Raw genomic sequence first — 22,134 nt, forward strand, 5'->3', positions numbered from 1 at the left:
CTCCCCAGGAAAAAGGGAGGCCTCCCCGCTCCCCACAGGCAGGGCCTGGGAGGGGAGGAGGGAGCGCCGCGGGATGGGGGAGGGAGTGGGGAGCTTGCTGGTGCAGCCAGATGGCCTGGGGGCGGCCTGGGTGCCAGGAGCCCAGGGGAGGAGGAGAGGAAGGGGGGGCCGGCTCAGCAGCCAAGGCCCCCAGCTCACCCCCACCCGCTGCTGCTCTGCCTGTGCAAGGTTGGGGCTCAGACCCCGGCCCGCCCCGCCCCGCCCGCGGGCCCAGGCTGGATTGAGGATGCTCTGGCCTTATTTGCTCTCTCTCCCTTCTCTTCATCAGGGTCCTCTACTCTTTTCTTCCAGGAGACCCCTGTGACTGCCAGCTGGCGCTCCCCGCCCCGCCCCACTGCCCGCACCTCCCCCTGCACCTGCTCAGTGGACGCACCTGAGAGCTGGGACAGCAGCCTTGCCTGTAGGGCTGGGGTCCGGGCTGTCGGCCGGGCTTCCACCCAACCTCTCTGAGAGCCCCTATTGCAGCTCTGGGGCTGGCCTGGTGATAGCTCCTGGGTACCCCAGGCACACAGTGCCATCTGGGGTAGGGGCAGGCTCTGAGCGGAGGCTGGGGTGGGGTGGGGGTGGGGGGACAGGTGTCCACCATTCAGCTCAGGAGCAAGTGCAAAAGGACCTGCTGCCCTGCCTGCCGGTTGGTGGTCTCAATGCTCTCAGAAGCGTGGCAGGTTCCACACAAGCCTTGCATACCTCCCGGGATGGGGAGCTCACTACCTACCTCTTCACTGACAAGTGCCTGTCCTCGGGCTGCTTGCAGCTGGCCCACAGATGGAGCCTGGGAGCCCACCGGCTGTGGTGGCTCAGGAGCCTGCAGGGCCACGCTGGCCTCACTGGGCTCTTCCTCCTCGCATGGCAGGTCACACCGCAGTACCCCTCCCCTCAAGGGCGACATTGGGACACGCATGGGACGGGGACGGTGGACACCAAGCCCGCTGCGGGAGGTAGCCAGAAGCCAGGCTGAAGCAGGGAGCTCAGGGTACCTGGGAGTGTATGGTGGGTCAGCCAGGCCTTGGGGGCTCTGTCCCTCAAGGGGGGACACGGGGAGTGGGGAGGTCGCTGCAGGCAGATCCGACCTGCGGGGGGGCGGGGGTGGAAGGATCCAGAAAGCAGTGGACAGACGCGGCGCTTCAAGCTGGGCTCGGCGGCCTGGGGCGGAGGCAGCGGGCAGGGCGCCCAGGCGTCTGCCCTGAGCAGCCGGCACGGGGCGCCCGTCCCTGAGGTGGGGGGGGGGGGTGCCGGGAGGAGCAGCTGCCTCGTGAGAGGCCCGGGAGACATCTGGGCGGGGGTGTCGCGTGGGCTGTGCAGGCTGAGCTCAGGAGAGGGGCCCGGCTGGAGGATGCATTTGGGAGTCGTGAGCGTTCCGGTGGTATTTAGAGACCAGGAAGGGATGAGATCACCGGCCAGCCGGCGAGGATGAGGGGCCTGGAAAGGGGGCCGGGGTGCTGGGCCAGGGCTGGAGGCTCAGCTCCCAGCCTGGGGCCCCGTCATCCCTGGCCCTGGCCCAGCCGATTGCCTGAGGTCAGGTGCTGGGCCAGGTGGGTGGGCCGCTGGTGCCTGGGAGCCAGCTTCGGTTGGCCGGATGCTGAGGCCGACGCGGGGAAGCTTCATTAATGCCGCAGAGTCCGTGTCCAACTCGACAACCTCTCCCTTGCTGCTGCTTTCCCACTGGCCGCACCTCTTGGCCCTGATCCAAGAATGCCAGGCCAGCTGCAGGCTAATCTGTAGACAGTATCCCTAACAGCTCCTGGCGTGTCTGTGTGTGAGCGTGTGTGCGTGTGTGTGTGTGTGTCTCCCAAGCGCCACCAGGGCGGCGCCACTGAGCACAGTTACTGCTGGGCTCACCGCGCCTGCAGCCACCCCAGATGAGGAGGGCAGGGGCTGGTGGGCTCCAGGTGCTGGGGTTCAGGGCTCAGCTAACCCCCTCAGCCAGCCACACACCCAGCTCCGCTCCTGGGAGGGCGTGAGACATGATAACAGACCTCTGGGGGGCCGAGGTGACCCTGGAGCTGCCCTGTACTCGCCTGTCTGACGGCTGCACACACGGACGGGCTGAGTGCTCAGACGGGAGCGCCGGCCCCTGTTTATCCGGCTGCCCGGGGCTTTGCACGGTAATTGGGACAATTATTTTTTTTTAATCCTTCAATTGGTTCTGAATTAATAGAAGCAGTAGACTATACAGCAGCTAGCAGTAGATGGATGGGCCAGAGAGACCGAGAACCCAGCACCAACACGTTCAGAGGGGAGGAAGTGCTTATTTGTGAGATAAACTCGGTCCTCCTCAAGGCTCTGGGGCCACCTGTCCAGATACCCAAAAGTGAGGGAGCCGAGATCCGGGGTATGAAGTGACGTGAGCTGGTGGCCTTGTCCTTGGTGCTGCCACTCTGTGGGACCCCGGTCACCCCTGCTGGATGCACCCAGCCCCATGCACGTCACAGCCTGGGGGCTTTGAAGGGCTCCTGGCCCCAGGGAGGAGTGGGATGCTGTGCCTCAGTTTCCCCATGAGGATGGAGTGGCTGGAGGGTCTCTGCTACTTGGAGGCCCCTGGGCCTGGGTCTAGAGTTCGGCTATGGCTCCCTGCTCAGGAGCCTCTCAAGGTACAGGATGTCCCCTTGCCTCTGTGCCACCACGACTGGGTCCCCCCCCCCTCCTGGGGACAGGGGACTTTGCCTTTCCACTACCTCAGGAGACAAGGCAGAGCCTGGAACCCTGAGTTGGGAGGAGTGGGCACCTGCCCGGCCCCCCATGCTCCTGCCCACCCCAGCTCCCAGCTCCGGCCACAGAACCCAGGAGTTCCAGCTCCTATGCTCGGTCCCCGAAGCTGCCGCCGCCTCCTCCTCCAGCAAGTTCTCCCTGATTTCTTCCCAGCCATGTAGCCATGGAGTGGATCGACCAACATCAACACCACCCTTGGACTGCAGGCCCAGACAGGCCCAGAGTCCCTGAAGGCACCTGGAAATGGCTGCGGGGACTCTGCACCCTGAGCCCTGTGCTCCAGCAGCAGCGAGGACTCCCTGGGGAGTCCTGTTGGTTGACTGGGGGCTGGGGGGAGAGGGAGGAGGGTCCCACACATTCCAGCCTGGAAAAGGAGGCAGGGGCCCTTCATCCTGGCACTTAGTAGGCACCTATTGTGTGCCATGCAGAACGAATGAACCTAGCAGGGGAGCCCAGGTTTGGTCCCCTACCCGCCCCCAGGCGCCCATCCGATGAGTGTGGCTGCGCACTCCCAGCCCCGGGGTGCCCTGCTAATTAAACCCGCCGCCGCCGCCGCCCGGCCGGACAGACACCGGTGCAGGGGCCAGGAGGCCGGACGCGTTTCCACAAAGGGCTGTGCGGCGATGTATGAGCCGCCAAGGCTCATCCGTGTCTGGCGGGGCCCCTCGCCGCGCGGGAGCTGCGGGGACGACGCCCGAGGCGCCGGGAGAGCGGCCGGCGCCGGCAGGAGCCACTCACCGCGCAACGGGCGGAAATAAATGGGGGACAATCACGCGGCGCTGAAGACGCAGCCTGGACAACACCGCGCTGCAGGCGCGCGGCGAGGCTCTGCGGCGGCCGCCGATCCCGAGACCGGGGCCGGGGGGCGGGGCCGGGCAGGTGCACTGCCGCGCCAATTATTTTTGACAAATGGTAGAGCCGGAGAGTGGATTTGGGGCAAGGGGCCCTGCAGCCTTGGGGGTGGTTTCAGGCCTCCCGTGCGCCCCGGGGAGCTGCAGCCAGCCCTGCCCCCTACACCAGGGTCTTTGTCATCTCCTTGTCTCACCGGCCTGGGGTGTGTGGCCAAATACCCAGGCGGTCTGTCCCTGTCTCCCTGTCCACCTGCCATTCCTGGTAGCATCTCTCCCTGCCATCCCCTCACAGGCCCCGCCCCAAGCACACCCTGCGGGACCCCTTATTGGTCCATTCTAGCAGCCCCAGTCGGGTGGATGGGGCGGGGAGCACTGGGCAGGGCCTGGCTTGGCCGGGCCGTGGTACTCTGAAGGGACATTTGCAGAGGACACAGGACAACCACTGTGACACCGCTCAGGGACCAAGAGACCAGCCGGAGCGGGAGGGGTGTCAGCCGCCACCAAAATGCAGGGCCCCCTGCCAAGCTACCCACCCTCTCTCTCAGGCAGGGGGTGTCTGTCTGTCCCCAGCTGCCCCTGGCGATTAGGCCCCCAGCACCAGCCAGCCGTGGGAACAAAGAGGGGACTTGGGAAGATAAGAAAAGTTGAGGAGTGCAGTGGGGGCCCACCGCGGGCGCTCAGGGCGCACATTTGAACGTGCACGTGTGGCGTGGCCGAGCCCTGCCTGCTGCCACCTGGATCCTCACGGTGCCTCCCTCCCTCCAGCAGGACTCCCGCTCACCACGTATCCAGCCCGAGACAGCAGGAGCTCAAGAATGCAAGATTTGACTTGCAAAACGGGCGAGAAGCAGCAGCGTTAATAAGGCAGGGCTCCCAGGGGGCTGGGGGTGGGAGAAGGGCTGCAAAGGGAGCACCAGGGAGGGGCAGGAGAAGTGCCCGGGGCTGCGGCTGCGGGCTGTGGGGGTGAGGGAGCAGGACGCGGGGCTGGAGCACCCTTCCAGGTGGGGATGCCCCCTTTCCAATCGGACCAGGCCTCCTCCTTCCAGCTAGCCCCACCCCCCACTCAGGGGGTGGAGCCTGAGCCCCTCCCCCGGCTGCAAAGGGAGCAACAGGCGTCTGTGATTTGCCCCAGACAACGCAGTACCCCTCTGCCTGCTCCCGGACCACCACAGGGCCTGCAGCTTGCTCCAGAAACCCCCCCACCCCGCCGTGTGTGTGCTTGCTGCTGGGGTGGGGGAGGGGCTCGGAGGTCCCTGACTGCACCCAGACGTGCGTGCGTGCGTGCGTGCGTGCGACTGTCGCCTTCCTGGCCGCTGAGGGCTAAGCTGCATTCCTCCCTGGACTGGGGCCCCCGAAGGCTGTGCGTCACCTTCCCCTCAGCCTCCCTCCATTGCGCTGGGCCCCCTAGGGCTCCGTCTGCGCGCTTGGCTGGGCCCGCCCCGCCCCCACATTCCCCCTCCTAATTGGGCCCTGCTCCCTGACAGAGTGCCACGCAGGCGCCCGTTGCGTTGTGTCTACGGCAGCACAATCCTACTCCCTCGCTCGCTCGCTGAAGCCCGGTGCGGGTGCAGGGGCCGGAGCAGCCAAAATAACTCGGGAGACCTCTGGGAGCTGACAACAGGAGCGGGTGTGGGGGGGAGAGGAATGGACACAACCCAAGTGGGTGGGGCCGCCTCCTCTGTGCCAGGCCCAGGCTTAGTGCAGCGCCCAGGTCAGCTCCCAGGAGACTCAAGGAGGGTGCGTGTCTGGCTCCAGGCCCCAGAGTCTGCACAGGGCCCGGCCAGTGGGTGCTGTTAGCACGGGGCAGAGGATCGGAGCCACGTGGGAATCCAGGGTTAGAGCCCAGGACAAGTCCTGGACGCTGAAGTGCTGTCCATCCACTGGAGACAATGCAGTAAGAGCATCCCGGAGTAATCGCGCCAGCTCCATCACTTGAGCTTGGAACCTACACATGGAGGCTCGGAGGGCCTGGGGCAGGGCTGGCACCCCGTGGTCGGATTAGTCAGCTCTCCGTCACACTGTCAACGAAACTGCCAAGAGAGAGACAGACAGGTTGCCTTTCTGATGGGGCTTATTCAGCTCTCAGCTTGGGAGGGAGGTTCAAGGGCATGGTGCTGGCGTCAGCTCGGCTCTGGCTGCGTCACTGCGGGGTGGGTGGCAGTGGCCGGAGAGAGGGCAGGAGCCATGGCGCATGGCTGAGATACAGGAAGCCGGGGCAGGCGGGGGGCAGGAGGCAGGGTCAGGCTTTCGTCCCTTATCACAACCCATCAGTGACCCCCCAACTTCCACCTCCCAGCGCAGCCCACCCTGGGGGAACCAAACACCCAACACAGAGACCCCCCTGGGGGCAGCGCACACCCAGATCAGGAGGAGCCACACCACACGCTATGCACGTGCACACATGTGGGGACAAGTCCAACACAGCACCAGCGTGTCACCCAGATGGTCATCCCAGGGCAAGGATTTCAGCAGATTGGGTCTCTTTTGGGGTTTGCATGTCCCCTCCCCACAGCCCCCATCCCCAAGCCTGGGGTCTTTCCTTTGTGGGACCCTGAGGATTCCCACACAAGGCCTCCCTCTGTCACCACACAGCCCACGCTGGGCCCACAGAGGAGGCAGCGTCAGTTCAGGACCCTCTGCCAGGGACAGCTCCTGGCATGGCTCCCGTGGTGAGGCTGCAGCTCCTGAGACCCTGCCTCCCGTGCCGGGACACTGGGCTGCCTGAGAGCAGATTTTGCCGAACGTACCAGCCCCAGGAGGTGCGTTCAGCCCTGGGGACATAAAGATGGACGAGCGGGCAAGCATTTGGTGTAGCAGCTTACGTCACGGCTTGGGACGCCTGCATCCTGTATCAGCGTGCCTGGTTCATGTCCCACCTGCTCGGCTTCCAATCCAGCTTCCTACTAATGTGCACCCAGGGAGGCAGCAGGCGCTGGCTCCAGTGCTTGGTGGGACACTCGGATGGAGTTCCTGCCTCCTGATTTCAACCTGGCATTTGCAGGCACTTGGGGAGTGAACCAGCAGATGGGAGACGTCTGTCTGTCTGTCTCTTTTTTTCTCTCTCTGCCTTTCAAATACAATGAAAATAATTAAATAATAATATTTTTAAAAGATCTATTTAGTTATTTAAAAGCCACAGTCAGAGAGAGAGAATGAGAAAGACAGAGAGAGAGAGAGAGAGAGAGAGGTCTTCCGTCTTCTGGTTCACTCCCCAAATGGCCTCAACAGCTGGAGCTGGGCCAATCCAAGGCCAGGAGCCAGGAGTTTCATCTGGATCTCCCACATGGGTACAGGAGCCTAAGGACTTGGGCCATCTTCCACTGCTTTCCCAGGCCATTAGCAGAGAGCTAGATCAGAAGTGGAGCAGTCGGGACTCGAACCGGCAACCATGTGGGATGCCGTTGTCTCAGGCAGCGGCTTTAGCCACCACACCACAATGCTGACCTCCAAATAATAATAATTTTAATAAAGACGGATGAGCGGGCCCTGTCTCACAGCCCTACTATCCATAAGCAGATGTAGGAAGCCCAGCCAAGCAGCTGACGGTGGTTGGCCCAGGCAGGCGGCCCCCAGGCTGGGCTGAGGTCTGCCACATTGCCCTTCTCCTCCCTGGCTCTGCCCAACAAAGCTGCGGGGTCGCTGCACCCAGCCCCGGCAGGCAGCTGGGGGCCTGGCGGGGCTGGTTCCCAGGAGGTTCCCTGAGCCAGAGTTCACAGCCCAGCAGCCCTGTGAGCTGTCCCAGGGGCTCTGCGTGGCTGCCTGGTGTGTGGTTTCACCGTCCGCCACGCATTACAATGAGGAGCTGCTGAAGTCCTGGCAAAGCTCCGTCCCACAGGGCAACCCCTTCCCCGAGCTGTGGGCTGTGGCAGGGCGGGGCTGCTGTGGCCACTGGGGCAGGAGGCCAGACTGAGGGACCTTAGTCCAGGTTCAGCTTCTGCCTCCTGCCCCTGGAGGAGGCTCCCCCACTTACGAATGCCCCTGGCTCCTCCTTGGCTGAATGCTGGCCTCCAAGTTCCCCCAAGCAGCTGGTTCTGTGCCCCCCTCACCCAGAGTCCACGTGCAGCATCTCTCCAGGGACCCAGGAGGGGTCAGGTCAGGACCATGAGGGGCCCCTTGGTGGTCTGGAAGGCGGCCGCCAGGAGGAGCTAGATGTGGGGTCTCCAGCATGAGGTCTGGACGTCCCGGCTCCCTCTGGCCAACAGTGCCAGCTCCGTAGGAAGCTCCTGAGTGACCCCTCCCCCAATTCTGCCTGTTGAAGCAGCTGTCTCCCCAGCGGGGCCTCTGAGGGTGCAGGTTCCAGGAGGCCCAGGAGCTGTCCCCTGGCTACCCCAGCTCCACGGTCGGAACCTGCACCTGGCTTTGAACCACAGAAGCATGCCCAGGTGCTGGGGGTCCTGCCCGGTGCCCACATGGACAGGAGTGTGGCCTGGGGCCCGCCTGGGTTCCCCGCTGGCGACCCCTCACTCTGCACTCAAGAGAGCAGCTCAGGACCGCAGGCCAGAAGCAGAGACCACGCCCCAGCATGCACATGGCCGAGGCCTGCGAGTCCTCGGCTCCAGGGCTGTTATTTTGCAGATTCAACCAGTGTTTGTGTGCACAAGTGTGTCTGTGAGTTGCTGCCCATTACATGCATGTGTACATGTGTGTATCTGGGATGTATGTGTACACGTGTGTGTCTGTGACCTGCTGTCTGCGTGCGTGCGTGTACACGTGTGTGACCATACCGTGCGCATGCATGTGTACACGTGTGTGCGTGTTGCCTTGTGCCTGTATTGTACATGTGTGACCACATTGTGCACATATATGTGTCCATGTGTGTATATGCGATCGTTATGCCTACGTGCATGTACTGTAGTGACCTGCTATGTGTCTGTGAGTGCTGCCTGTGTGCGTGTGTGCATCTGTGAACAATGTGCATGTATTGTACATGTGTGACCAAGCTGTGTGCATACATTGTACATGCGTGTATCTTCTATCGTGCTGCCTATGTATGTGTCTCGTGCACGTGTGTGAGCAGCTAAGTGTGTGCATGTGTACATGTGTGCATCGGAGACCATGCTGCCTTGTATGTATTCGCATTGTGTGTACATGCTGCGTGCAGGGATGCGCATCCAGTTGAGGGGGATGCTGTGCAGCCCCCAGGGGCACAGCTCTGGAGAGCAGGGCCAGCTTGAAGGCGTGGGGCCCTACCCGGGTATGCACCCTGGAGCCCTTGCATTGGCTGCACACCCCCTGCCCCCTCCACGGCCTTGCCATGCTCACTTTCTGAGCTCTGCCCCTCCTCCCTGGGCCTGAGCTCCAGCCCATCTTCCCAGCGCAGCCTCCCCTCTGCACCCCAGACCCTCCTCACCTCGGTCCTCACCCCCCACCTCCTCAAGGCCACCAAGCACCAGCCTCACGGGGGCACTGCCCTGTCTTGCTGACCACTGTTCATTGTTCTTTGCCGGGATGGTCCCCAGAGCACCAGGGACTGCCCACTGGACAGTGGTCCAGAGGCGGGGGAGGGGCGGGGGGAGGGGGATGGCCCAGCCCCTCCTCCTCCCCACCCCAGCCCTGCCATCCTCCCCGCCAGGCCTGGGACAGCCCTGCCTCCCTGCAGCGCAGGTGGTGGCGGATTGACAGAATCTCTCACCCCAGGGGCGGCGCCCACACGCTGACTGTAAACAGCTGTTAGTTTCTTGGAGAGCAAAATAAATGGTTTGAACAGCAGAGCCCCTGGTTCCTCCCTGCCCGGCTAGGCGCTGAGGCCCTGGCTGTTCCCTTGCCCTGAAAGCAGCCGGGCCATCCTGGACAGGACCTTGGACAGCTGCAGAGGCCACAGGGCTGGGTCCCCCTTAGCCCTGGGGCCTTGGGATCAGCCTGGGCCGTGTCCCCTGGCTCAGGAGAACCAGGGGTCCTGCCCCAGTGCTCCCAGGACCCAGAGCCGGGCCCAGAAAGCTTGAGCCCCTCCCCCACGGAGATCCCCCTCCCCTTTCTGCAGACCCCAGCCTGGGGACCCCTGCCCCGGGGCTCCTGCTCAGGGCACTGTCAGCAGCTTCTCCCAGAAACCACTGGCAGGGTGAGGGGGCAGCCTCAGAGCCCCCGCCTCCCCTCGAGCCTGGGGCCATCAGGCTCCTCTGGCTTTGGCGAGACTGAGCCAGGCCTGTCTGCTAGGGACCAATTATCACTGCAGCAGCCGGCTCTCCTGCCCGGCGCCCCTGCTGTCCTCGCCGCGGGCTCCACAGCTTGTTCGGAGCAGGTGTGTGTCCGCGAGGGTGCTGGCCGTGTGCGTGCACCTGCACACATGTGTATCTGTGTGCTGCGTGTGTGTACATGCGTGCGCAAGCATGCTGCCAGCCTAGACACACGGGTGCATGTATGTGGCACATGTGTGAGAGCTTCGGCCCGTGTAGGTACGTGGTGTGTACATGGGGTGTCTCTGTGATGCTGCGCGTACGCACGTGCCTGCTGCCAGTGTAGGCACAGGTGAGCACATGTGTGTCAGGGATGTGCGGCCATGGGGCTCCTGCGTGCGTCTGCACATCTACCTGCCATGTCCCTTCCAGCCTGCCCGTGTGTTGGGGCAGCTGGTGACCCCTCTGTGCCCAGATGAGGTCCCTTGTGCACCTGTCACCCAGCCCAGGGACAAACACTGTGTCCCTGATGCTCCAGCTATAGAAACTGCCCTGGGTGGTGCTGGGGGCGGGGGCTGGGAACCATGCTCCTGTCCTGGAGGATGTGCCCCAGGGTGGAGGCCCAGCATCCAGGCTGGACAAGCAGCCACAGAGCAACAAGGCAGGCAGGACGCCGAGCTCCAGCTCCGGGACAATCGGGGTCCTCTCAGCCGTGCCCCCAGCACAGGAGTGCACCCCCAGGCCTGGCCATCTGCTCAGCTCCTGCACTGAGACAGGAGGTCCACAGCAGGTGGGGGCACCTCCAGGGAGGCCAGCCCTGCGGTAGAGCTGGAGAGTGGAGCTGGGGGTGGGGCCAGGGCGGAGCCGGGCTGCCTCCCCTCAGGCTTCCCAGCTGTGCCCAAGCCCATCAGGTGCTCTGTCCAGCCTCGACAGGTGCAAGGCACACAAGCGCTGAGCGCAGGTCCTAGTGGGAGCCATGACAGACCAGGTCCTCGCCAGTGGGCGGTGGAGCTGCCGCTTTGCTCCACGTCCCCAGCACGGGGTTTGGCGCCTAGGACAGGGGATGTTTGCTGATCAGGATGAAGCCTCCCCACGCACCCCACGGCTGGCATAGCTTCAAAGCCCCTTGTTTCAGTCCCTCTACTGTTGCCTGAGGGTGCAGCTCCCCTCCCCAGGGAGCCGTTGCCCTGGATACCGCCTGGGGGGGGGTACCTTGGCTGTCATCGAAGCTCAGAGACACTCCTTGTGATTGCCCTGGGCTCCTGAGCCAGGCAGGTGACAACTGAGGAATCAGGGTCCCCCCACCCCAACACCGGGAGACCCTGCTGGAGTGTGTGCCCCAGGGGGTACCTGGGGGTGTTTGAATGAATGAAGGAAGGAAAATACATGTTGGGCTGGGTGTTGTGGCACAGCAGGTTAGGCCGCAGTCTGCCACACCCCACGTTGCAGGCTGGTGGAAGTCCCGGCTGCACCACTTCCGATCCAGCCTGGGAATGCAGCAGAGGATGGCCCGGTGCTTGGCGCCTGCCAATCATGTGTGAGACCCGGATGGAGTTTTAAGCTCCTGATCCCTGGCTTTGGCCTGGCCCACACCAGCTGTTGAGGCCATGTAGGGAGAAAACCAGTGGATAGAGGACCTCTCTGTCTCTCTGCCTCTCTCTCTCTCTCTCTCTCTCTCTCTCTCCCTCCCTCCCCCTCTCTCTGTAACTCTGCCTTTGGACAGAGAGATATCATGTGATTGGGGTAGCCCAACAGGAAGCTAAGGTGTTGCTTGGGGCTCTGGCTGGCCTGGGTGCCCAGCCATGAGGCCACTGCCCGTGGGCCTGATGAGGGTGAGTGGCAAAGACCTCTGCAGGGGCGGGGTGGGGGGAGCCCTGGGCCAGCAGTGTGCAGTGGGACAGCTGCCCCGAACTGAATCACCTGTGTCACCTCCCTCTCTGTCTCCCCAGGCAGCTCTGACACCTAACCAGCACCCACGGGTCACTGCCTGGTCCCTCGCTGGCACACAGCAGGTGCTCACTACGCATTCATGTCGGGGTGCCATGGCCACCGCCATGGTGCTCAGGGGACACCAGGGCCCTGGCCCTCCTCCGGGCTCCCCCACAGAGCCCCGTCATTCCCATCCCCGTGCTGTGCTCCCTGGGAGCCCCCAAGACCCTCATGTGGAAGGAGGGGGCCGAGCCGCCCACAGAGCCGTCTTTTCATTAGTGAGAGATTAATAATTAATGCCGTAGCGCCTCTGAACACTGTTTTGGTTTTTATTTTAAACATTATTTTGTCTATGTATAGAAACAGCAGTTTCCACGAGGCACCAAATTTATTTTGTAATAAACACAGTAGTTATTTATTGCATTCCCTGGCATTCCCCAGGGCGGGCGGGCTGCTGGGGGCCCCATCACAGGCCGGCTGCGCTGAGAGCAGAGGGCAGAGCTGTAGAGCAGGTGCACCTGTGCCCTGCCCAGTCCCTTCTGCCTCTCTCATCACAGGCCTGGGGTAGGAGTTCCCGGCAGAGGCTGGGAGTGTCCCTTGTAGGGCTCCACGTGTGGCGGGAGAGGCAGGCGGAGTCGCCTGTGCAGGACAGGCTGAGCCAGCCATGGCTGTGGGGTCCCTGGCCCTTGAACTGGGAGACCCCCACCCAGTTGTCTCCGTCCACAAGACAGGGCGCTCACGCTGGAACGGCAAATCCACACACTCCTGTAATGATCTGGGCCAAGCGTGGTTCATTTCTCGCCTCTGCCTGTCTGTCCACAAATCTCATTATTTGCTGTTTTGCACGGATTTAAGTCAGAAACACTGACTCCCAAATCCAAAGGGAAAAAGAGAGTTGCGGGCATCACGAGAGGACCCATGTGGCGGCGCTCAGCAAACTGCACCTTGCAGGCTGACCCTGCGAAGCTGGCCAGCTGGCTTGGGGCAGGAGACCCTCTGGTCCTACCCACAGCCAGAGCCAGAGGGGTGAACCCCCGAACCCCACATCCACACGTGATTGGACATGATGTTAACACAAAGAATTAGGCTGTGAATTTTTTTTCCTTCTTGCAAAACGTCATCATGAATTTTTTAAAGTGTGCAATATTGTCCTCAAGAAAACACATAAAGAACGCGTTCCCCGTCCCTAATAAATATTTTCTAGATTAACTATTTGTAATGCCATCAATTATTTATCTCCATATATGGAGAACACATAATTTGTAATAAAATGCAGAACACATTTTAATTTTTCTTGCCCAAGATATGACATGGAGTTTTGGGCGAACGCGTGGATAAATTAACTCTAATCCCTTCTTGTCACCGGGATCGGTATTGTTGAAGGTATAAATCTCTTATTTTATAGTTGTTTGCAAAAAATTAATCTTCACTATTTAAGGGGTCGATGTATATTTCCATAACCGGGGCCTCTTGGTGTGGCCCCATCTCTGAAACTTTTTGCCACCTCACTCCACCCCCCACACACACACACACACCACACATCACCAGCTGCACACGCCTGGTTGGCTCCAGGGCTCCAGAAACACAAGCCTTCATCATTGACAAAGTTGATACTGTGTAGGCTGTGAGAAGGCAGAGCCCGCCCCCCTGGGCAGGCAGCAGAAGCAGGCTCTGGCCAGCAGGGCACAGGCTCATGAGAAGTGGGGTCTGACCCTGGATGTTCACCCTATAATCTCCCTGGGCACTAGTCCTAGGCCCCCAGCCTGGACACTGGGGACAGGAGCATAAGGGAGGGGCCCTGGCTGGCCCTGGGAATGTGGCCACCCAAGATCTGGCTTGGCCAACCCAGGAAGGCTTCCTGGAGGAGGTGGTGTGGGTGGGAGGACTCAGTCACACCAGCAGCTCAATGCATGACCCTTGTGAGCCTGCCCTTGCCCTGGGCCTCGGTTTCTCCACGTGACACCACAGAGATCCCACTCAGAAGCTGTCTTTTCTGCAGAGGGGCAGGTGGCAGAGCGGTGGCCCTTCCCCTGGATACAAGACAGCAGGGACGGGCACGTGACCAAGCTGGGCCAATCACAGTATGATACCTCCTCTCCTGGCTGCAGTGACTGGCTAGAGAGAGTCACGTAACCAGAGCCAGGCCAATCAAAGCCCTTCCCTGGGATTTTTCAAACAAAAAAAACCAGGAAGTGGAACATAGTGATTGGCTAGAGAGAGAGAGTCACATGACTGAAACCAGGCCAATCTAGAATTCTTCAGACAAAAACAGGAAAGTGGAGCCCTTCCTCTCTGAACGGGCTCCAGAGGTGTTAACCTGGCCACAACCCCCGTGTCCCCAAGGCTGTCCTGAAGCACTTGTGCGGATTGTGTGGGGTTTGCACAGGACTCTGGGCCACCCCTGGCCCACGAGAGCACACAGTCCGTCCCCTGTGTTGGGTGATGGGGTGGGGGGTTGCATGGCTGAGGGACTCCATCCTGACACCGTCAGCCCTGTCTCTTCCAGGGTCTGTGATGCTACTGGACTAGTCTCATGGCAATCGCTGGACCACAGGAGAACCAGAGATGAAAGTGTGTTTTCTGTTTTAAAGATTTATTTTATTTATTTGAAAGGCAGAGTTACACAGAAAGAGAGAGTAAGAGGTCTTCCACCCACTGGCTTACTCCCCAAATGACCACAATGGCCGGAGCTGGGCCAGGCCAAAGCCAGGTGCCAGGAGCTTCTTCCAGGTCTCCCACGCAGGTGCAGGGACCCAAGCATGTGGGCCATCTTCCACTTCTTTCCCAGGTGCATTAGCAGGGAGCTGAATCAGAAGTAGAGCAGTGGGGACTCGAACCAGCGCCCCGGCGGAGGCTTCACTTTCTATACCGGCCCTGAAAGTGTGTTTTCTTTTTCTTTTTTCTTTCTTTCTTTTTTTTTTTTTTTTGAAAACCCAGAACCAAGCTGTCCAAATGAAAAGCAGGACATCCACTCTGACACCCCCCGCTGCCATGCAAAAGAAAGACACAACCCAGAGGGCAAAATAGGCCAGCCACAAAGGGACCGGGTACCGCAGGACCCGCTCATACACAGGGTCATCAAAAAAGGCACAGAAAATAGAGCAGCGATGACCAAGGCCAGGGCCCAGGCCGGGCGGGGGGGGGGGGGGAATGTCCATTGGACGTGACCGTGAATGCTGAACTGCATGCATTTAAAAAAATGGTTAAATCAGTACATCGTACGTTATGGGTATTTTGCCACAATTAAAGACAGTTAATTTCTCCTTCCACCCCCCCAAAAAATAACATGGGAACAGCAGCCCCGCCCCCGCCCCACGCCGAATTGTGTGAGCCTATATGCCGTGCAATCTTTTAAAGGTCTCTGTTTCATCCCATTGTTTACTATGCCAGAGCACCCACCGAGCGAGGCCCCTGAATAGACAATCGCGAGCTCAACACATGGATCGTTTAGTTAAAAGAGAAAAAACACCATGAGAAGAAAACGAACATAAAACGAGACGCATAAAACCGGACGACCGGAGCCAGGCCGGGCATCCGTCACGCTGGGGTGACCAGGCTGCCTCCGACGCCCGGGGTCGAGGGGTCCAGCCGCCCTCCGCGCAGCTTCCCTGGGCTGGGCGGCGGGGGCGGGCCCAAGGCCAGGGAGGAGATCTGGGTGGGCGTCGGGAGGAGGCAGCGGGAGGAGGGCTGGCGCTGGCTGCGCTCTGAGCCTCAAAGGCACCTGCAGCGTGGCCGGGTGGGTGTCTGGGCTCAGCCAGCGGGACATGGGCAGGGGCGGGGCCGGTGGGCGGGGCTTGAGGGGCCAGAGAGCCGGAGAAGGAGAGGGAGGGAGGCCGCGCCCTCACCGTGCCTATCCAGGGGCGGCCGGACAGGGTTCGTATTTAGGGTGGGGTGCACTCTTCCTTGCTGTTAAATCCTTCGCAAGCAAAAGAGGGCGAGGGAGCTGCCAGGAAGGACAAGCCTAGGGCAGCCACAGAAGGAACGCTGGCCGCCACCCCCACGCTGCAGGTGACTGGGCGGCAAGGGTGTTAGCTGGTGACAGGCAGCAGAGTGAGCAGGCTGGGACGCCTGCACCTGCCACCCCTCCTGGGCCTCCCAACAGGGCAGGTCCTCCCTCCCTCCCCCCCTAAGATTTTATCTTATGTATTTGAAAGGCAGAGTTAGAGAAAGAGAAGGGGGAAGACGGATCTTTCATCCATGGGTTCATTCCTCCAAATAGCTGCACCTGTCAGGGCTGGGCCAGGCCAAAGCCAGGAGCCTGGAACTCTATGTGGGTCTCCCACATGGGTGGCAGGGGCCCAAGCACTTGGGCCATCTTCTGCTGCTTTCCCTGGTGCATTAGCAGGGAGCTGGATCGGAAGTGGAGCAGCCAGGACTCGAACCAGCACTTGTATTGGACCCTGGCGTTGGCATTGCAGCCAGCAGCTTAACGTGCTGTGCTGTAACACTAGCTCCTCTTTCTTCCTCCTTACAGAGATGATGGGACAGAGAGACACAGAGAAGGAGAAGGAGAGGCCTCCCATCCATTGGTTCACTCCCCAAATTCTTGCAACAGCCCTTGGCCAGAGGCAGGACCCAGGAACCAGGAACTCAGACCAGGTCTCCCTTGTAGGTGACCGGGACCCAACCACTTGAGCCATCACTTGCTGCCTGCCAGGTGCACACTGGCATGAAGCTGGGGTCAGGACCTAGAGCTCAGACCCAGGTGCTCCGACGTGGGACATGGGCATTCTTTTAAAAAGATTTTATTTATTTATTTGAGAGAGAGAGAGAGAGAGAGAGAGAGAGAGAGAGAGACTTCCATCTGGTTCACTTCCCAAATGGCCACAACAGCCAGAGCTGAGCCAATCCACAGCCAGCAGCCAGGAGCTTCTTCTGGGTCTCCTGTACAGGTACAGGGCCCCAAGCACTTGGGCCATTGTCCACTGCTTTCCCAGGCTATTAGCAGAGAGCTGGATCAGAAGAGGGGCAGCCAGGACTTGAACCGGTGCCCATATGGGATGCCAGCACCACAGGCAGAGGCTTAGCCCACTATGCCACAGTGCCACGTGGACATCTTAATCAGCCTCTTAACTGCTGGACCAAACACCCCACCCCCGATTTCCTGTATCTCTGATGTTGTTACATCTGGGGTCCATCCTGTGGGGACACCCTTCTCAGGCTCAGCCAATCCCTGGCGACAGTGAAGACGGGAAGGGGGACGGGGAGGGGGGCCATGAGGCCCTGCTAGGCGATGTCGCTGGCCAGGCTGGGGGACAGGCAGGGGTACAGGTGGGCCCCCATCCTCAGGACCCCATCCCTGCTGCCCAGCTCCTCCCTTGCCTGGTGAGCCCGGGGCTGAGCCTGGCTGCAGAAGACCAGGGAGCAGTCTTCTCACTAAAGCTAGTGGGGCCCCCTGGGCTGGACACACAGCCTCCTGGGAGGCACCAGCAGCACTGCCTGGCTCCGCCCCTCCTGCCCCCTCCCTGGTGCATCTATTGGGAGCAGATTATGGGGGGGGGGGTCAGCAGTATCTTCTGGGCAGGGTGAGGAGAGTGACTGCCCGCCTGGATGCTCAGCCTGGATTTCTTCAGGGGTCTCCCCAGCCTGGGCTCAACAGGAGGGAGAATCCACCTCCGATGGCGACAGGCAGGATACAGCCACCGGCAGGTGCAACAGAGAAGCCATCAGCCTGCCTGGACGCTCAGGGTAGGACGCCCACAGCCCGGGGATGTTTCGGGGTGGGCACGGGGCTAGGAGGGCTGGAGATACGGGTATAGGTGGGCCCAGGGTAGGATTCAAATCCCTGACTAGAGCCCAGATCCCATGGGCTCCCTTTTGTAACAGGAGATGGACAAGCCAGCAGACACCTCACCAGGTGCAGACAAGGTTGCCAGTCTCGAACTTCCTGTCTCCGTGTGTGTGTCCATAACCATGTGCATATGTGTGCGTACATGTGTGTGCCTATGTATGAGGCTACCTCAAAAAAAAGTGCATAGAAAATGGAATCAAAAGACGGGGTTGTTTTGCAAGAAAAAATTGAATTCCGTGTAGAAAAGGATCTTAAAAAGCTCATGGAAAATGCACAGTATGAAAAAGCTGTGCATGGATTCCAACATCTTGCACCAAAATAAATGTCTCTTTGAACTCCATTTTCCATGGACATTTTTTGGGGAGACAGAGTTCTTATCTGCTGGTTCACTCCCCCAAATGACCACAACAGCCGGAAGTGGACCAGGCTGGCGCCTGGAGCTGGAAGCTCAAGCCAGGTCTCCCAGGTAGGTGGCAGAAGCCCAACTCCTTGACCCATCACGGCTGCCTCCCAGCCTCTGCACCGGCAGGAAGCTGGAGACAGGAGCCGGAGCCAGGAATCGAACCCAGGTACTTCAGTGTCTCGACTGCTGGCCCAAATACTCACTCCCTCGAGGGACTTTTTGAAGTGCATGTGTGACCTTCTGAGCATGTGCAACCATTGTGTGTGCAGCCACATGCATGCGTGTGTGCACGTGTCGATACATCACGCACATGGATATTGCATGTATGTGCGTGTGTGCGCGTGCTGAGCATGTGTGGTGTGTGCACTCGTACTATGTGAACGTGTGTAGGTGCGGGCATGCGTGTACACGCCTGTACCTGCCTGAAACGGCAAACCCTGGTGGCTGCCATGAGGTTAGGCACCCAAAGAGACTCTGTCCCCAGGTCCCCTTGTGTCATTATATATGGGGAACAAATCCCTAAATGGCTGGAGCCCAGGCTTCCCCCACACCAGGGGAGACACAGGAGGGGCAGGAGCTGGCTCCCGCCCCCAGGGGAGACTCTGCCTTGTATTTAACATAGGGAAAGTGAGGCTTGCATTGCAGTTCTTGGCCAAAAAGACAGGAGTTGCTGGCTTAGGGCCTCTGGAGGGTGGGCTGTGTGACCCCCAAAAGGAACCACCAGCCCCCCAAGCTCTCAGAGCCCCCACAAGGGGCCAAAGGCTCTGGGGAGGACTCAACAGGCCCCAGCAGGTGCCTGGGAAATGCTGATCCCTTCCCGTGAACACCAGGGCCGCTGGGTGGCAGGAAACTCAGGCACTGCACACGGCATGGCCCTGGGTGACCATACACGGGTGGCAGGGGTGGCTGTGGGCCCCTCTGCTTTTTACCTGGGCCCCTCTTATCCAGGAGGGGGCACCCCCAGGCAAGGGAGGGTCAGCAGGGGAGCAGAAGCCCTTGTCAGGGGGGAATGCGAGGCACCTCCCGTGGCAAAGGCCTGGAGGCCGGGCCCAGTGCAGTCTGGGGCCTGGAGTGGCCCACTGTGGCTGCAGCACCGTATGAGTCATGGGCAAGAGCCAGGCCCAGGAAGGAGCGGGCACCAATGCTACCTCATCAGGCCTCCAGCCACACGGCCAGGGCCCGGGCCCAGCCCCAGCCATGGGCGAAGGTGCCCAGCACTGCCACCATGCCCTGCTTTCACAGGAGAGCCCTCAGGGCCCAGGCTGGACACCTCTCCTCCTGCTGACCCTGCAGCTGAACCTTGCACGTCTGTTTAGCTTCTCTGCACAGTCCAGGGTCCCCACTGCCTCCCTGGGTGGGGGGGAGTCAAGACCCCGCTGCAGGTCCCCTCCCACTTCCTACAGAGCTGGGGTGATGCTGGCAGGGCCCCCACCCCCCTACAGGTGCACCCTTTGATGGCAAGGGAAAGCCGGTCTCCCTTGTAAATCGCCCCTTCTGCCCTGGTTTCAGCGCTGAGCCCTCTGGAAACCCAGCTCACCCAGCTTCTCGGGGCTCTGAGCACCAAGCACTTCTCTCCAAGGAAATGCGGCCCGCGTGTATCCTGGGAGACCCGCCCTGACCACGCATGGTGGGAGGCGCCACAGACCCCGATCCCGGCAAGGATCCCCCAGGGAGCGCTCAGACTGGTGGGACCCGGACTCACCCCTGCTCCGGGTCTGTCGTTGAGAGGCTGTGTGTGTGTGTGTGTGGGGGGGCCCAGACAGAAGACCCAGCTCCCCCAGGGGCTGGAGACCCTCCCCGATGCCCCAGGCTTAGAGCTGACTCCGTGAGTGACAGCAATTAGGGCCGGGGCTGGCAGAGCAAGCCTGCACCCCTACCCCCTCCCCTCCACACACACACACACACACCCAAGCACCTGACATAGCCGCAGCTCCCCGGGGGCCGCCGCGCTTCTGCTGTAAAAATGGAAACATCCCTTATGTGAGACACAAGCTGGAGAGGAGGACGCCACCGAGAACTCACACCCCGGCCAGCGCGGCTTGGCAAGGCAGCGCTGCGTGTGCGCGCGTGGTGCAGGGGGCGGGGAGCCAAGAACCCAGGGCGCAGGGGCGAGGCACAGACCTCCCCCGACCCCGCGCCCCGCCGCAAGCCAGCGAACCGCTCCGGGGAACACGGGCCCGGCCCTCGCTCTCTGCCTACAGCCCCTCTTTTCCAAAAACAGCCACAGCGCCTGCTGCGTGTATCCGGCTTCCCAAGGTCTCCCCCGCGATGCTGGAATCCTTGGGAGGGAGGCGCACGGGGCGGGGGCTGCTGTCCAAATGGTCTTGCGCGGGGTCCGGTAGGGTGGGCCTGGACGTCCCTATCTGGAGGCAGTGGGCTCTGTGCCACGAGCAGGGACCACCCCCACCCCCACGCCCTGCACCCTGCACCGTGCCAGGTGGCCCTGTGGGCTCCAGTGCCAACCGTGCCAGCCGCGGGCGCTCAGGGGCCTTGGCTGTGAGGCCCCCCGGAAGCAGTCAGGCTGGCATGGGACCCCCATGTCCGCCCCCATGCCTATCATCCCCTCTCCTGGCCGGGGACCCTCCTCCTCCGGGCAGTCCCCCGTCCTGCTCCCCCAGCACTTGCTCAGCTGCAGCTGGGCAGCTGGGGTCTGCAACGTTCTGGTGACTATAAACAGCACCCCCCTCCCCCACGTGCAGCCCCTGCGGGCACCAGGATCCCGGCTGCGTCTGCATGTGTGAGTGTGTGTGTGTGTGTGTGTGTGAAACGCCCCCAGCTGGCGGGCTGTTCTCGCTCTCGAGTTTGCAGGAGGATACTGCCTGGCGCCCATATGCTGTGGCTGATGGCGGACACTGGGCAGCGGAAGCTGGGATGCACAGGGGGCAGGGAAGGAGGCAGCCACCTCGGCCTGCAGCCCCCACCTCGGCCAGGACACTGCTTGGCTGGGGTCCATCCTGAACGCCTGGCGCCCAGTGCCCAGTGCCCAGGCCTGTGATGACAGCCCCACCACGCTGGGCTGTCACCCGGGGCTCCAGTGGCCAGGGACTGTGACAGAAATGCCGCCCCGTGGCTGGAAGCTTAGCTCAGGAGTCAGGATGCTGCCTGGAATACCAGTGTCCCGTACCAGAGTGCCTGGGTTCCAGGCCCAGCTCTGCTCACGCACGGCCCCAGCTCCCAGCTAAGGGGCGCCCTAGGGGACAGCGGTGACAGCTCAAGTGCTTGGGACCCTGTCACCCATGTCGGGGAGACCCAGATGGAGCTCCAGGCCCCCTGGGCCAGGCTGTTGTGGGCGTTGGGCAGTAAACCAACAGATGGGAGAGCTCTGTCTCTCTCTCTCTTCCCTCTCAGTCTTTCTGATTTTAAGTACATGAAATAGAGAAATTAATATTTGTTTGAAAAATGCCTTGGGGCCCAGACAGTCTTTACATACCACGCTGCTGGTATTGAAGTTGATTGCTGGGGGTAGGAGGCCATGTGGGTGTAAAAACAACCAACAGGCCGGCGCTATGGTGTAGCAGGTAAAGCTGCTGCCTGCAAAGCCAGCATCCTACATGGGCGCCAGTTCGAGTCCTGGCTGCTCCACTTCCAATGCAGCTCCCTGCACCTGGGAAAGCAGTAGAAGATGACCCAAGTGCTCAGGCCCCTGCACCCACATGGGAGACCGGGAAGAAGCTCCTGGCTCCTGGCTTTGGCCTGGTCCAGCCCTAGTCATTGCAGCCATCTGGAAGATCTCTCTCTCTGTGTGTCTGTAACTCTGACTTTCAAATACATAAATAAATCTTTTTAAAAGAAAAAAAGACCACGTGCACACTCAGACATTTGCACACTCACACGTGTGTCCACACACTGCCTACATAGCCATCCACACACACTCACGTGCTCAACACAAACACGCCCACCTCTACACTGCACTGACACACCCCATGCACACCTTTCATACTTTGTCGTCCCCGCCTCGCTGGCTTTGAAGGGATGCCCCCCTCCCGGGGTCAGGTGGCAGCAGCTGCAGGCCCACCCTGTACCCCATGACACAAACCCACCACCGCTCAGAGAATTCCCGGGACCCAACCAGTGCCAGAACGGGGAGCAACTTCAGAAGGGTGGGAACACTGCCATCTGCTGGACGCTGCAGGAACTGAGCGCTGGGACCCTAGGAGAACACAGAGTGGGAGACGGGACAGGCAGCCAACGCGGCCTGGGGCGTGACTGGGACAAGCCTGTGTATGGTGTAGGAGGACCCAGGCTGGAAGGGTCGCAGAGGGGGCCTGGTGGGGAGGG

Source organism: Lepus europaeus, chromosome 23, assembly GCF_033115175.1.
Source record: "Lepus europaeus isolate LE1 chromosome 23, mLepTim1.pri, whole genome shotgun sequence".
In the NCBI taxonomy this organism is placed as follows: domain Eukaryota; kingdom Metazoa; phylum Chordata; class Mammalia; order Lagomorpha; family Leporidae; genus Lepus; species Lepus europaeus.